Here is a 16,808-nt window from a genome sequence, read left to right as displayed (position 1 = left end):
GGTGCTCTGCAGCCTGGGTCCTGACAGTTTGACTCCGCCACCCTAAGCACCAATTAACCTAGACCAGAATGTCTACAGGAACCGGGGCGGAAGCCCAACCACTCAGCTACACCATTTCCAAGGATGAATTAGACAGAATCCGTGATACACTCCATACGCAGGAGGGAGAAATACGGGGCTTGAAGGAACGAGGTATCCGGCTCCCTGGCCTGGCGCTTCCAACCAAGTTTTCTGGAGAAGCCTCCAAGGTTCATGTTTTCCGTCGCCAATGCCAGGCATACATAGAAGCCCGTCAAGCCGAGTTTCCCCAAGAAGATGTCAAGGTGGCGTGGATTTACAGTCTCCTAGAAGGGCCAGCGGCCAATTGGGCGACGGCGCTATTTGATGCGGGCTCCATGCACCTAAGTTCCACGCAAAACTTCCTGAATCACCTTAAGGCGACATGGGGGATTGAGGACAATGTGGAGGCGGCCGGCCATAAACTCCGGCGCCTTTCCCAAGGGGACAGGCCGTTGTCCCAGTACATAGCCGAGTTCCGAGTGCTGCCCCAAAACACCGGTTGGAATGATATAGCCCTCAGAGGACAGTTTCGTGAGGGTCTCAACTTCGAGATGCAGGAAGAAATCTCCAAGGTGGATCCCCCAAACTCTCTTGAAAGACTTATCGATCAATGTTTACGAGCCGAAGTCCTGCTTGCCAACAAAAAACAGTGGCTCCGAGGCCAGAGTGGAAGAGCAGGAGTGAAACCTCCCGCTTCCGCCAGTATTCAGCCACGTCCAGTATGGAGACCCCCACCACCAGCCCCATACCCCAGAGGAAGCGAAGAGGAGCCGATGCAGTTGGGCAATGTGCGTCCCAGATTAGATGTTGCCGAGAAGGCCCGCCGCCAACGTTTAAACCTCTGTTGGTACTGCGGAAACGGGGGCCACTTCGCCAGAGAATGTCCAGCCAAGAGAAAGCCCGCCGCTCGCTTGGCGGCGTCCTCCTCCGCGGAGACGGAGACGGCCGAGGTGACTGGCGCAAAGCCGGCGGGGGAAGCCAGCGACCGGGCATAGAGAGGCTCGCCAACCCGGTCAAAAACCCCACTCAAGAGCCGCAAACCGGGGTCCTATTTCTCTTAGTGGTCACGTTGTGGTCAGCGAAAAAAGGACCCGTCATGATCCATGCCATGATAGACTCAGGAGCAACAAACAATTTCATCGATAGAGAGTATGCCGACTCTCTGGGATTACAATATCACGACTTCAAGAACGCCCGGGTGGTGCAGGCTATCGATGGCCGTCCCCTAAAGACGGGTCCAGTAAGTCAATGGACTGAACCCACCAGAATGTGGATAAGGGAACACCTGGAAGAGATCTCCTTCTTTGTTACCGAGGTCCCCCACTTCCCTGTGATTTTGGGAATTCCATGGCTGACGCTTCACGACCCAAACATCTCCTGGACCAACAGAGAACTACAGTTTGCTTCAAAATATTGCCAAAACCATTGTCTAGTAGCCAAGGTCTGCCATACCACAGACGCTGAGCCCATCATCACCTTACCCAAGAAATATTCAGACTTTTGGGATGTTTTCAATGAAAAGGAAGCCGAGAAACTACCCCCACATAGACCATATGACTGTGCCATTGACTTGGTGGAGGGGGCCCCGATCCCGCGAGGACACCTCTACTCCCTGACGGAACCAGAGCAAGAAGCTCTCAGGGAGTTCATAGAGTCAAATCTTCACAAGGGATTCATCAGACCCTCTCAATCCCCAGCTGCCTCCCCAGTGATGTTTGTGAAAAAGAAGTCAGGGGACCTACGCTTGGTTGTGAACTATAGAGCATTGAACAATATCACGAAGCGGAACCGCTACCCCCTGCCTTTGATCTCGGATCTATTAGACCGGCTTCGAGGGGCCAAGGTTTACACCAAGCTGGATCTCCGGGGGGCTTACAACCTAGTTCGCATCAGGGAGGGGGACGAGTGGAAAACCGCTTTCCAGACTAAATTCGGATTATTCGAGTCCCTGGTCATGAATTTCGGTTTATCCGGAGCTCCCGCAACGTTCCAGCATTTTGTCAATGATATTTTCCAGGATTATCTAGATCGGTTCTTGATCATATACCTAGACGATTTTTTGGTGTTTTCTAGATCACAATCAGAGCATGAGAAACACGTCAGAATGGTGTTACAACGATTGCGGGATCATGGACTATATGCCAAGTTGGAAAAATGCGCTTTTGATCTGCAAGAGGTAGATTTCCTGGGATACCGTGTCTCGCCACTAGGGCTTTCCATGGACCCGGCAAAGGTTTCAGCAGTATTGGAATGGCGGGCGCCAACCAACAAGAAAGAAGTGCAACGTTTCTTGGGGTTCGCGAACTACTACCGCAAGTTCATTCCAGACTTTGCCCGCTGGTCTGACCCAATCACCAGCTGCATCCGTGGAAAACAGCCTTTCCGCTGGACGGAGCAAGCAGAGAAAGGGTTCCAGCAACTAAAGAAGCTATTCACGTCCCAGCCAATTCTACAGCACCCTGATCCTAAAACCCCTTTTGTTGTGCAGGCTGACGCCTCCGATGTGGCAATTGGGGCTGTACTCATGCAACCAGTGGGAGAACATCTTCATCCTTGTGCCTTTTACTCCCGTCAACTAACAGCCCCAGAGAGAAATTACACTATTTGGGAGAAGGAACTTTTGGCCATAAAGGCAGCCTTTGAAAATTGGAGACATTGGTTAGAAGGGGCCAAATTTCCCATTGAGGTTCATACTGACCATCGTAATTTGGAACATCTAAGAACTGCCCGCAAGCTAAATCAGAGGCAGCAGCGCTGGGCTCTATTTTTTGAACGTTTTGACTTCCAGATCCATTATGTAACCCCAGCTCAGACCAAGCAAGCAGATGCTCTATCACGGAAACCAGAGTATGCTGCAGGGCGCAGAGAGACCTTCGAATCCCAATTGCTACAGCCCGAAAACTTTGCCACGCTCACAGTGGGAAACACCAAATCCACCGCAGTTGAACCAACTCCCGCTACTCCAGGACCCCTTTGTCCTCAAGAACTTAGAGCTAGTCAACAGGCGGATGCCTGGGCTCAAGATCAAATTCGCCAAGGACTACGTTTCCCCTTCTCACTTAAGGATGGGCTATTATGCTACAGAAATCATGTCTACATCCCTCCAGGACCAGGCAGGGAAAAGGCACTTCATCTGTGTCATGACTGCAAGCCAGCAGGACATTTTGGACTTTTTAAAACCATGCATTTGATCCTAAGAGATTTCTGGTGGCCCAAGATCCGCAAGGATGTAGAGAAATATGTCAATACCTGCCCGATATGCCAGCGTTCCAAGACAAGAAGGGAGAAGCCCTCAGGGCTACTACATCCCCTTCCTACTCCATCTCGCCCATGGGAGATAATTTCTGCGGATTTTATCACCGACCTACCACCCTCCCTTGGATATACCACGATCCTAGTGGTGGTGGACCTTTTCACCAAATTGGCCCACTTCATTCCTTGTGATGGCCTTCCCACGGCCAAACAGACTGCAGATTTATTCCTTCAGCATATTTTCCGGCTACATGGATTGCCCAAGAGTTTGGTCACTGACCGTGGATCTCAATTCACCTCCCGATTCTGGAAGGCACTACAACAACTACTAGGCATAGACTCTCGTTTATCTTCAGCTCACCATCCCCAAACAGATGGACAAACGGAGCGCACCAATGCTACTTTGGAACAATACCTTCGCTGTTATGTAAACTACTAACAGGACAATTGGGCTTCCCTGTTACCTCTGTCAGAGTTTGCCTACAACAACGGTGTCCAGGCTTCAACCAAGGAAACCCCGTTCTTTGCAAACTATGGATTCCATCCACGTTTCTTTCCTTCTGTCATTGAAACCTCAGAAGTCCCCGCAGCGGAGGACTGGCTGCAAGAACTCACAGCGGTGCAACAACTATTGCTCCAGCAACTGGACCAAGCCAAGGAGGACTACAAACGCCACGCTGACAGTCATCGCCAACCGGGCCCCGAAATCAAGGTAGGAGATCGGGTTCTGCTGTCCACTCGCTTTTTGCCCTCCCACCGTCCCTGCCGGAAGCTAGATGCCCGTTTCATTGGTCCCTATCCAGTGGTGGCGCAACTTAACCCCGTGACTTTCAAACTCCAACTTCCGCGCTCTATGCGCATCCATCCAGTGTTTCATCGCTCCCTACTCCTTCCGGCGGATGGTGTGCGCCCAGATGCAGACCGGCCGGCCCCCACCCCTGTTTTGGTGGACGGGGAGGAGGAATTCGAGGTTCGGGACATTTTGGATTCTCGCTTCCACCGCCGCCGCCTTCAGTATCTCATTGACTGGGTGGGTTTTGGCCCCGAAGAATGCTCTTGGGAAGACGCTTCCACAGTCCATGCCCCCGACTTAGTCCGCCGCTTCCATCAGGCCTACCCTGCCAAGCCGCGGCCCCGCACCTCGGGAAGAGGGCCCATTTTGGAGAGGGGCCTTGAGGAGGGGGATAGTGTGATGTCTCATGGGCCATGTAGTCCCCTTCCTAGTACTATTGTGGCAGACGAAGAGGAAAACTTTGGTTTCCCACCGTTTCAGCCAGAATTGGAGCCCTTGCACCTGCAGGATGTTTGCCCTCCAGAAGTCAGCCAAACAAGCCTTGGGCAGAATTCTCCCCCGTTCTCTCGTAAGGATAATTATAATCGAGATAGAGGCGCTAGGGAGGAAAAGCGCCGAAGCGCCAGAATCGCTGCCAGACAATTAGCTGATTAAGCCTGTTTCCCTTGGGAAATCTTAAGGAGTCATGCATCTGGACACAGTATGGGTTTCACTTCTTGTTCCCCAGGGAAAGTGTTCCTTGGCGGGAAAACAAGATCCTATATAGGTGTTTACCCGCAAGGAGATCCTTGCGGAGTCAATTCGTCAGCTTCGGGAGTGAGATCGTGTGTGGACTACGCTACTCCTGTTCCTTGTTTCCAGGACCTTGTTCTTGTTCCAACCCTGCCTTGTTCCCCGGACCTCGCCACGGACCTCGCCACGGACCCTGTTCTTGTTTCTTGCTTCTTGTTGCCTCGAATCAAGCCTTGTTTGCCAAGAATCTAGTTTGCTCTCCAGCCTTGTTGTCAAGCTCCATTGGACTAAAGGACCCTGTCATTTCCCCACACTTTGCTCGGCAAAGTGTGTGTTTCGGTTATTGGATTATAACTTTGGACTCTAATATCTCATATTGGACATTGATTTCCTGGACTATATTTGACCTTTCCTGAAGGTCTACTTCTGAACTATATTCTTCACTTGTTTTTATTGACTTTATATATTCCTTTAATAAAGATATTAGGTAGATTCTGGTCTCTGTGCATGGTTATTGGTGCTCTGCAGCCTGGGTCCTGACACCTTCTGGGCAGAGAGGGGGGGCTCTTGTCCTTGGTGTTCCTTCCCTTCCCTCCCTCCTTCCTTCGTTCTGTCCATCCTAGCCTTTCCTGCCTGTGGAGCCATGGTACTGGGTCAGTGGGTTGGATGGCGGGGAAAGGGAGAAGGAAGAGTCCTCTCATTGAAATGCATGGACTCCATGCCATGGGGTGCTGGGATTTGTAGTCTGCATCCAGTCCAACCCCTTTCTTTTTGTTATGGAGGAAGACCGCACCCAAACCCCTCAGACAGACAGCCATCTGGCCTCTGCTTGGACTCCTTCAGAGAAGGAGGCTCCCCTAGACTCTTGCATATAGTGTCCATTCCAGTGAGGGCTCAGCCCCCTCCGAGACAGAGGAAGAGGAGAAGGCAAGCCATGGGGGCCATCGGGGTGCCGGGTTCGTCGGGAGACACTTGGGAGAGTGGGTCTCTTGCCCTCTTTATGGCCAGAGGAGGCAAGGGTTGTGCAAAGTGGGGTTGCCTTGGGGTGGGGTGGGGGTGGAAGGACCATGTGACAGGGAGGGGGGAGGGAAGGGGGGCTGCAGGGGGCTCCATGCAGGCCTTGGTGCTCCCTCCTCCCCCGGCGGTGTTAGTGCAGAATTTCCATGGGCCGCAGGTCCCTCCAGGCCTGCACTAATGCCACCGGGGGGGGGGGGGGGGAGGGAGCACCAAGGCCTGCAAGGAGCCCCCTGCAGTCCTCCGCCGAGGCCTGGGCGGGAGCTGGGCCAGGGAAGATGGCGAATGGAGGAAGGACTGTTGAGAGTGGGGTCGTGCCCTCCCCTTCCCCGTGGATCTGGTTGAGCTCCCTTTGAAGCTCACCTTTTCCTTTTGTGGATCTGAGGAGTCCCCGCGGCCGTGTCTTTGGTGAAGGGAGGTCAGTGTGCGGCTGGTGAGGAAAAAGGCGGCTGCGGCAGGAGTAGTTGGACGACCGCTGAGGGTGGGGGTTGGGGATGTGCTGTGCATCTTTGTCATTGTTTTGAGTTTTGTGGCTCCGGATTGTGGTTTTTTTGGCGTGGTTGTGTTGTAACAACCGTGAGGCAAGGCTTTTGCGTTGTGTTGCCAAGTTTCGTATTTCTGGGGTGTTTAGTTGTGTTGTTATAGTCACGGTGCAAACATTTTTACCCTTTTATATATATAGATGGTGTAATAAAATGGTATCCCTTGGAATATTTTCAGTCCATGAATGGTGGAATCAGTAGATGCAGATTCTGTGGATATGGAGTGTCAACGACCAATGTTATCTATGGTTGGCATCTTAAAGTTTCTTAGAAACTCTGGATAAATAATCAAATGACGTGTGTGAACCATCATGCTAAGAGCTTGAAAAATAATGTCTACAGTCTAAGAACAGGAGATAGAACAACTTATTTATATGAAAAGAGATTTCAGATAACTTTAAAACCAAAGAGAAGGTTTGAATCGCATATGGCTAGCAAAGAGTAGTTATAAGCCTGAGAAGTACAAACAATTCCTCCTATCACTTTGTATATTGAAGGCACACTTTACTTTGCAAATGCTGTTGATCAGATTTTTGCAGCTGTTCTGAAAAACACATAGTAAAAATGGAAAGTCAGGTTGGTCACATAGTCACATTAATTGTAAGAGAAGAAGGCTGAAAAAACAAACTTCTCTTCTGATTGGTATCTCATGAGCTACTGATTGCAGGAAAAGCACACTCAAAGTATCCCTGACAGATAGCCATTAGGCAAGAGCAATCCATGAAAAAAATGGTTCTAAACTCGCTTCTAAAGTAGGGGGCGCTGGCACTTCGTTTCTGAAACTACTTCCGAAATTTGGCCCAAAAAAGTTTCGAAATTTAAGAATATTCGGAATATTAAAAATTAATTGGTTAATGGCGGACGCGCATGCACAGTGACCAAAAACAGCACCGGGGGGGAGGGGACTTTACAGGACTCTCCCGCCCTCATTTTTGAACTTGGTACAGTGGTAGAACCCATATAACACTGCTAGCTCACCAAAATGTTTCCCTTATCCTTTGACTTTTGGCGAATTTTCATAGCTTTTATAATAAACCATTTTTTAATAATTGCAGAAATCTATTCCTGGTTTGAAAGTCTTATTTCCTGTTTAATTGGGTTGTCTTTACTTTGAAAGTCATTGTTCTACTTCAGAAACTTTGTTTTTGTGGCTGAAACTTTGTTAAATTGGTGGACAGTGTCCCAGCAAACCATAATGTGCTCCATGCCCCCTGCGCAAAGACAAAGTTCAGGCAGTGTCATAAATTTTGCCATGTTTCTATGGCAGAACCAATTAGGAAATGACATTTATCACCCAGAAACAGAAATCATAGTACACCATCAAATCATTCCTGACAGATGGCCATCAGCCTCTGATTAAGGAAATCAGTTCGTGGTTTGAAAGTGCTATTTCCTGTTTCATTGGCTTTTCTGGGACTGAGAGTGTGTCCTTGCCCAAATGGGTGGATGAGTGGGGAATCAAGCCACAATCGGAGTCCAACAGTCAAACCTCTCCCTCCCTCCCTCCGCCCTCCCTCTAAACTTCTCATACCTTCCAAGAATTCACATACCTTATGAAAATTTGGTCAAGATCGTCAGAGGAGGGCAACTAAAATGATCTAGGGTCTGGAGAACAAACCCTATGAGGAGCGGCTTAAAGAACTGGGCATGTTTAGCCTGCAGAAAGGAAGGCTGAGAGAGAGGAGACATGAGGAGGGCCATGTATAAATATGTGAGGGGGAGTCATAGAGAGGAGAAAAGAAGCTTGTTTTCTGCTGCCCTGGAGACTAGGACGTAATGGAACAATGGTTGCAAACTACAGGAAAGGGGATTTCACCTGAACATGAGGAGGAACTTCCTCACTGTGAGAGCTCTTCAGCAGTGGAACTCTCTGCCCCGGAGTGTGGTGGAGGCTCCTTCTTTGGAGGCTTTTAAGCAGAAGCTGGATGGCCATCTGTCGGGGGTGCTTTGAATGCGATTTCCTGCTTCTTGGCAGAATGGGGTTGGACTGGATGGCCCACGAGGTCTCTTCCAACTCTATTATTCTATGATTCTAAGTGAGGACAAAAGGGGGTGGGGAATGTTAAGAGGAGAGAGGGCCTGGGACATCTGGGAATTGTAGTTTTAAAGCGGGCATAGTACTATTGGAGAAATGTCTGCTTCAGCCCAATGCATTTATAAATTGGGAAAATTCAGAGGCTTCATTCTGCTTAATTTTTAAAGCTATTGAGATGAAATTTGCCAGAATGGAAACAAATATTCATAACTCTTTGCCTATTAAGTTTCATAATGTTTGACCCATCCACTGCTTTTTTGGGAATTTTCAAACAACATTTTTTTAAAACACTACCGGAATGATGGCCCCGCCTCTCTGTCCCTCTTCCTTCCGCCCTGATTGGCTTCCCCTCTCAGAGGGGCTACAGCTATATCCAAAGACATCAGAGACAGACGAAAAAAGGTGCTTCTTGATTCAAATTCTTAATATTTGGAAGGCAGTGAGCAGATGTTTCAAAACTCGCTTCAAAAGTGCTTTCGAACCGAATTTGAAATGAATTTAACTGACTAATGAAAAATTTGCCCAACCCTAATAGCCATCCAGCCTCTGTTTAAGAGCCTCCAAAGAAGGAGCTTCCACCACACTCTGAGGCTAAATTCCACTGCTGAACAGCTCTTACAGTCAGGAAGTTCTTCCCGAAGTTCAAGTGGAATCTCCTTTCTTGGAATTTGAACCCTTTCAGATATTTAAACATAGTGATCATGTCAACCTCTTCTTCTGCTGGCTAAATATACCCAGCTCTTTAAATCGCTCCTCATAGGGCATGGTCTCCAGACCTTCGATCATTTTTGTTACTCTCTTCTAGACATGTTCCATAGCTTGTCAATATCCCTCTTGAACTGTGGCACCTAGAACTGGACACAATATAATAATAAGTCTTTATTTATTCCAGGTGAAGTCTGACCAAAGTAGACTAGAAGGGGCACAATTACTTTCCTTTATCTGGACCAGTGGCTCTCAATATGTGGGTCCCCAGGCCTTCAACTCCCAGAAATCCTAACAGCTGGTAAACTGGCTAGGATTTCCGGGAGTTGTAGGCCAAAACACCTGGGGACCCACAGGTTGAGAACTACTGATCTAGACACTATATTCCTTTTGATGCAGCCTAAAATCCCACTGTAGTTTTTTGTCATGGGACCAATTCCCAGGGCTGAATTTGCAAGCCCTGGAATTGGAGCCATAACATCAACACTCCTGAATGTCTCATGAAAACACCTGGCAGCAGAGCATGGGAACTCGGGGGTGAAAATCATAACAATTATAATGAGTAGTTTGTGTGGGAATAGTAGAAATGTGATACAGGGGGTGGGGTTTGGTGATGATATTTACGTGTGATGTTACGTTGCGACCAAGGTGATAAAATTGCTTGTATGTAAACATTATGTCATTCTCGACTTTTTCCAAGTCGTGTGTTCTTCAATAAAGATTGGTTTTGATAGCAGCTGTCTTTGATCTGCGTTCATGCTGGTCGTTTGAAGTGAGCGTGACATTTAAGTCGAGAATCCCATTCTCACCCTCCTGCGGAGTCGCAGTGAAGTGAAAATGAGTGGAGGGGGCGATCAAAGCCCGAAAGGATCAGAGGGGCCCTTGCCAGAGGCTCGGCCGCTGGGAGAGGAAACGCTACAAGCCATCGCTTCCTCTACCGGATATCCCAGACCGAACGGGGTGACCCAGAGGTTCCCCAGAGGAGGAAGAGGTGTCTCAGCAGCTGCAGAGACCAGTTGGGGGTCTGGAGGGAGCATGCCGGAGACCGTGGCCCTACGGTTGTCTATCTTGGAGACCAACCTGTCCAGGCTGTCGGAAACCGTGGGAAGATTGGTGCCGCTGTTGGAGGAGAATCTCCAGAGGGAGCCCACTCGATACGGTGCCGAAAGAGAGCCGAGTAAGGACGAGGCTTGGAGCCAGCACGCATCGACGCAGAGCCCAACGGCGACAGGCGGCAGTGGAGATGAGGAGTATTGGCAGGAGCTGGAGTTCCGAGAAAGGATGGCGCGCGAGGAGGATCGCCAGCGAGCCTTGGGGACTCTGAGACCGCCAACTCCAACAGTACTCCCAACCCCCCGAATGGGTGTCGGGGTTGAAAGACCGCTGGGACCAGGGATCGGGTCCAGCGGGTTGGTGGAGGAAGGCGAGGAGGAGCCGGAGATCCATGGAGACGGGGAGGATGCACCGTACGGCGAAGGAGTGCGAAGTGCGGGGGCTACAGCAGGACCTGCGTTCAGATGGGTGGAAGGGCCGACAGCAGCAGCGGAATTCCGAGAACCGCGGGGAACGACCGCCGGGCTGGGACGCAGAGTGATCAAAGGGCCAGCTCAGGGGAACCTGATGCAACCCCTCCCCAGACCACCCATGCAAAGGCAGCGGGCCGCAGAATAGATGCCTAGGAGAGAGGAGCTCAAACTGGAATACGGAGGGGAATCATCCGAACTGAACTTTTTCCTCATTGGCATCAGAGGATACATGGAGGACAATGCACACACATTCCCCTCCGAAGGAAGCATGGTTCGGGCCATTGGTAATACTCTAAAGAGGGGAGCGGCCAGCTGGTATGTGCAATTACATGCCAGACGCGACCCGTGCTTGAGGTCAGTGCCCCAATTCCTCGCCGCACTGGAAAACCGATTTAGAGACCCGCTGGAGCAATTGAGAGCTCGAGACCAACTAAAAGGAATAAAGCAGAGGGACAAAACGGTACCCGAGTACGCAGAAGAATTCCTCCATCTCGCGGAAAGGGTACCAGAGTGGTCCGAAGTGACCAAAGTGGAGATATTCAAAGAGGGACTGCGCCCCGAGGTATTTAGTTGGGCGGCGCACAGAGATGACCCAGAGACACTACAGGGTTGGATTCAACTGGCAGGGCGCGTCGAATCCACCCTGTCCCAAGTAAAGCGCTTCCGGAGCGGCGGCGGCGGCGGCCAGCAGAGACCGGTGGCGAGGGGTCGGGGAGAAACGAGGAAGCAGGAGAGACCCGGAGGGAGGCCGGGGATCCCCTTCAAAGGAGACGACAACAGACCTAAGCCGGGATGCTTTGTATGTGGGAAGACGGGCCATCGGGTGGCAGAATGCTGGGCCCGAAAGGGAGAACCGCCCAAAGCCTCAAAACCCACGCCAGCAGCCGGGAGACGAGCGGAGGAGGAGGTGCAAGCCCCAGAACCTCCGGAGAGGCTGGTGAGTCAAGACAAACGCATGCTGGTAGTGCCGATCTGCTTGTCGGGGTTAGAGAATCGGGCCACCTGTAGAGCATTTGTGGATTGTGGTTGCTCTAGGAACATTATAACTCCGGAATTAGCAGGGGCGCTAAAATGCCAGCAAACGCTGCTTGACGCCCCAATTGCATTTTTGCAGCTAGATGGATCAGTTGCTGCTGGGGAAGTATCCACGAAAGAAATACAGGGGATCCCATGTAAAATAGGCAAATGGGAAGGAAGAATATCCTTTGTGATAGCCCCTATTGCCACATACAATATCATACTAGGGATTCCATGGCTAGAACAGGCAAACCCCGAAGTGGATTGGAGGGGAAAGAGCCTGGCATTTAAAGAGCAACAAACGCAATGGGAGATAAGCAAAATAGCAGAAGAAGAGAGCGAGGGAGATGAAGCGGGGGAAATAGACCAAGAACTATTGCCCCCTGAATACAGGGACTTTGTGGATGTGTTCAATCAGAAAGAGGCAAGTAAATTACCTCCCAAAAGGAATATAGAAGTAGAAATCGAAATAACCCCAGGAGCAAACTTACCAAAACCAAAAGTGTATCCCATGTCTGTTCAGGAGAAGGAGGAATTGAGGAAATACATTGATAAGAATCTGGCGCGAGGCTTCATTAAGCCGTCCAGCTCCCCTTTGGGAGCCCCAGTGTTATTTAGGAGAAAGAAAGACAACTCTTTAAGACTGTGCATTGACTATCGAAATTTAAATGCAATTACTAAGGATAATAAATACCCTATGCCCTTAGTAAAGGATCTGATTACCGTGTTAAAGAAAGGGAGCATGTTTACCAAACTTGATTTAATTGAAGCTTATCATAAATTAAGAATCAAACCCGAGGATACTTGGAAAACTGCATTTTCCTGCGCATTCGGACATTTTGAATACCAAATTTTGCCTTTTGGATTAAAAAACGGCGGCGCTTGCTTTATGCAGCTTATAAATGAAATTTTACATCCACTATTATATCGAGGAGTATTCATATTTTTGGATGATATCCTTATCGTAAGCGAGGACAGAGAGCAACACATTGAACTAGTCCGGGAAGTTTTGCAAAAACTGAGGGAAGCAAAACTGTATGCGAAACTTTCCAAATGTGAATTTAACAAAACGCAAATTGACTTCTTGGGGTATCGAATATCTCCGGAGGGGTTAGCTATGGACCCATCCAAAGTGTCGGACGTAAGAGAATGGGGAGTGCCTCAAACCAGGAGACAATTGCAATCGTTCCTAGGATTTGCAAATTTCTATAGATCATTCATAAAAGGCTTTGCACAAATAACCACACCCCTCACAGAACTTTTGAAAACAAAGGGGAAAGGGGAGACGGCGAAAGTGAAAGCCCCTGGCGCCAAGTTGAGTTGGACGCCAGAATGCCAAAAGGCTTTTGAAACCCTAAAAGAACACTTTACAGAAGAACCTGTCCTAAAGCACCCCGACATTCAAAGCCCTTTCATAATACATTGTGATGCTTCGGATTGTGCATACGGAGCAGTACTATTGCAAAAAGATCAAAATGGGAACTTAAAACCTTGCGGATATTTGTCTCGGAAGTTCAGTGAAACTGAGAAATGTTGGCCCATATGGGAAAAAGAAGCATTAGCTATATTAAAGGCCTTGGAATGCTGGCGACACTTCCTCGAAGGGAGTGGAATCCCATTTGAAATTTGGTCTGATCATAAGAACCTCCAGTACTTAAAATCTCCTCGAAAATTATCCCCCAAACAAATTAGATGGGCACAATACTTTAGCAGGTTCGATTTCCAATTAAAGTTCTTCCAAGGGAAACAGAATGTTTTGGCAGATGCTCTTTCACGCATGCCTCAGCACGAGGACATAACCACAGCAAAAGAGGGAACGTTATTTTCCGAAAGACAATGGGGTTTAGCTGTCAGTACAAGAGCGCAGGCTCAAAGGGAGAGCACTGCCACTGTCAAATTTGACGAAGAAGATAGTTGGGAAAAAGAACTGAGGCAGTCATATGAAGGAGATCAGTGGATCTTATCCAACGCGGAAAAAGGGGAGCAGAAGGGGGGATTTTGGTTTGTGAAAAAGAAACTGTATATCCCAGCGATATTGAGGATTAAGATTTTGCATCGTTTTCATAATAACCAGAGCGCTGGTCATATGGGGATTACAAAAACGACGAAGGCGATAGCAAAACACTGTTGGTGGCCAGGGATGAGAAAGGACATAAAAAATTATGTTATCCAATGTGATGATTGTGCCAGGAATAAATCGAGAGGAGGGAAGCCAATGGGACTATTACAAACGGTAGCAGAACCTACCAGGCCTTGGGAATGTGTAGCCATGGACTTTGTGGGAGAACTGCCTGTTAGCAGGGGACATCGCTACATATGGACAGTATTAGACCTGTTTTCTAAACAGGCCCACTTTATAGCACTGACGAAACTACCATCGGCAGAGAAACTGGCTGAATTATACATAAACCACATTTACAAACTTCATGGATGTCCTAGTAGAGTGGTCAGTGATAGGGGTGTTCAATTCACAGCAAAATTCTGGGAAAAATTCTTGGAAATGCTAGGAGCAGAAAGGAGCCTAAGTTCTGCTTTTCACCCCATGACAAACGGGGCGGTAGAACGTACTCAACAGACGCTTGGGCAGTTCCTTCGCATGTACTCTAATATGAGACAAAACGATTGGTCTAAGTGGCTAGCCTTCGCTGAACTAGCTTTTAATTCTACCATACATTCCGCAACAAATAAAACCCCCTTTGAAGTAGTTTACGGGTATGAGATTCAGCCTCTGCCCCTATTGCCAAGGTGGGCAGAGAATGAAGAAACAGGGGCAGGGAAATGGAAAACCCAAATGCTAGAATGTTGGAGTCAGGTGACTGCATCCTTAAAAGAAGCACACAAAAAGTATAAAACATTCGCAGACAGGAAAAGGGTGGAAGGCGATAAATTGGAGAAAGGGGACTTAGTGTGGCTAAGCACACAAAACATCAAATTGGGGCTACCTTCAAGAAAACTGGGCCCCAAATTTATTGGACCCTTTAGGATACAGGATGTGATAAACGAAGTGACTTTCCAATTGTCCTTGCCAAAAAGTTTGGGGAAAATACATCCAGTATTCCATCGCAGCTTATTAAAAAAGTATATGGGTACTTTGGACAAAATGGATACCTAGTGTTCTTGTTTGATTTATTTCAGAGTCGTGATAGAGGAAGCACAGAAGAGGAGGACGGAGAAAAGGGGGGTCATGGGACCAATTCCCAGGGCTGAATTTGCAAGCCCTGGAATTGGAGCCATAACATCAACACTCCTGAATGTCTCATGAAAACACCTGGCAGCAGAGCATGGGAACTCGGGGGTGAAAATCATAACAATTATAATGAGTAGTTTGTGTGGGAATAGTAGAAATGTGATACAGGGGGTGGGGTTTGGTGATGATATTTACGTGTGATGTTACGTTGCGACCAAGGTGATAAAATTGCTTGTATGTAAACATTATGTCATTCTCGACTTTTTCCAAGTCGTGTGTTCTTCAATAAAGATTGGTTTTGATAGCAGCTGTCTTTGATCTGCGTTCATGCTGGTCGTTTGAAGTGAGCGTGACAGTTTTTAGCTGCTGCATCACACTGTTGGCTCATGTTCAACTTGTTGTCTACAAGACTCTAAGATCTTTTTCACATGTACTATTGTCGAGCCAGGTATAATCCATCTTTATGTATCTATGCACTTCATTTTTTCTGCCGAAATGTAGTATCCTACTTTCTCGTTGTTGAAATTCATTTAGTTAGTTTTGCTAGTGGTGGATTCACAGATGGGGGCAGGAGGGAAAAGGTTTGCTAGAATATTACAATGTACTTGTTTGGAGAAATGGCATATCTGTATCATGTGTGCTTGATTATGTCTAATTTAATTACCTAATAAAAACTTTTACATTTTTTAAAAAAGAAATTCATTTTGTGAGTTTTAGACCAGGTCTATTATTTTTTAATGTTGTTTTGAATTTTGATCATGTCTTCTGGAGTTTCAGCTATCCCCACCAATCAACTGCAAACTTAATAAGCATGCTCTCTAAACCTTCATCAAGTCATTCATAAAGATGTTGAACAGCACTGGGTCTAGGACAGAGCCCTGCAGTACACTGCTGGTCACTTCTTTCCAGGATGAAGAGGAATAATTGGTGAGCACCTATAACCAATTGCAAATCCACCTAACAGTATTATCTAGTCCATGTTTCACTAATTTGTTTAACTTTTTAAAAATACAAGAATACCTCCTAAAATGGCAAACTTCAAATGGATGTGGGTAGTCAAGGAGACATCCTACTTCAATTACAGTCATAAAGATAGCAGGTGGCACTGAAAGTTTAAAGTCCTTGGACTCAAGTTTTGTACTGCTCCACTTTAAGACAAGTGACTTTTTCCTGAAAAACCATCATGGCTTGCATCACTGTCTTCTTCCATAAATTGATATTTGTCTTCTTCTCAGTGGGCGGTCTCCACTTCAGTTGAAACACCACAAGTTACAAATACAGGATGTATCAATAAGAGTCCATATGCAAGGTTATTTAGGGAGGGGAAGGATTCACAGATGGACAAAACAACACACAGACGAATAGAATGCAAATATATCCTTGTTATTAGTGAACAAGAAGGCACAACAGATATGATTGAAGAGAAATTAAAAACATATTATGCTTCTCTAACAAGGCACCAAAATTATTGTCTGAGTGTCATAATCACCTATCTTTTGCTGCTCCTGCTTTTGAGCATAGAGTTACAAGTGATATAAAAACACAGGCTCAAAGCTTTGGCTTTAATTTCAAGTGTCTACGCAACTTGTTTTAGTCTTCTCAATTAGAGTTAATTACCTGGCATTCATGTTGAATAAACTTGCTTCATATTTGATTTATTCCAGAGAACAGAAGTCCTATAGATGTTTCCCTGTTAACCCAAAGGAGTTCTATAACCTCCCTTCTTAATTTTGCTCATGTCAGCCAGGATTGTGAAATGTGAAATTCGGCAGCTCCTGAAAATTGTTTCATGCTGCATTTTTGAAAGAGAGCATAAGGTAAACCATAAGATTGTTTTGGACTACAGCTCCCAGAACCCACTAGCCAGCATAAGGAATTATGGAAGTTATAGTCATAAAGATAAGCTTTACAAGCTTTATTTTTAGTAACTCAGTGGCACACAAAC

The 16,808-nt window shown here is 47.5% G+C and overlaps 1 protein-coding gene across 1 annotated transcript in view; it reads right to left on the bottom strand.

Annotated features, from left to right (window-relative positions):
• The window catches only part of eif2b3 (eukaryotic translation initiation factor 2B subunit gamma), a 106,931-nt gene that overhangs the window by 53,499 nt on the left and 36,624 nt on the right, over positions 1–16,808 (bottom strand). The gene's annotated exons all lie outside the window — the stretch shown is intronic.

This window comes from Anolis carolinensis, chromosome 4 (assembly GCF_035594765.1).
Source record: "Anolis carolinensis isolate JA03-04 chromosome 4, rAnoCar3.1.pri, whole genome shotgun sequence".
Taxonomy (NCBI): Eukaryota; Metazoa; Chordata; class Lepidosauria; order Squamata; family Dactyloidae; genus Anolis; species Anolis carolinensis.
This window is presented reverse-complemented; position numbering and strand designations above follow the sequence as displayed.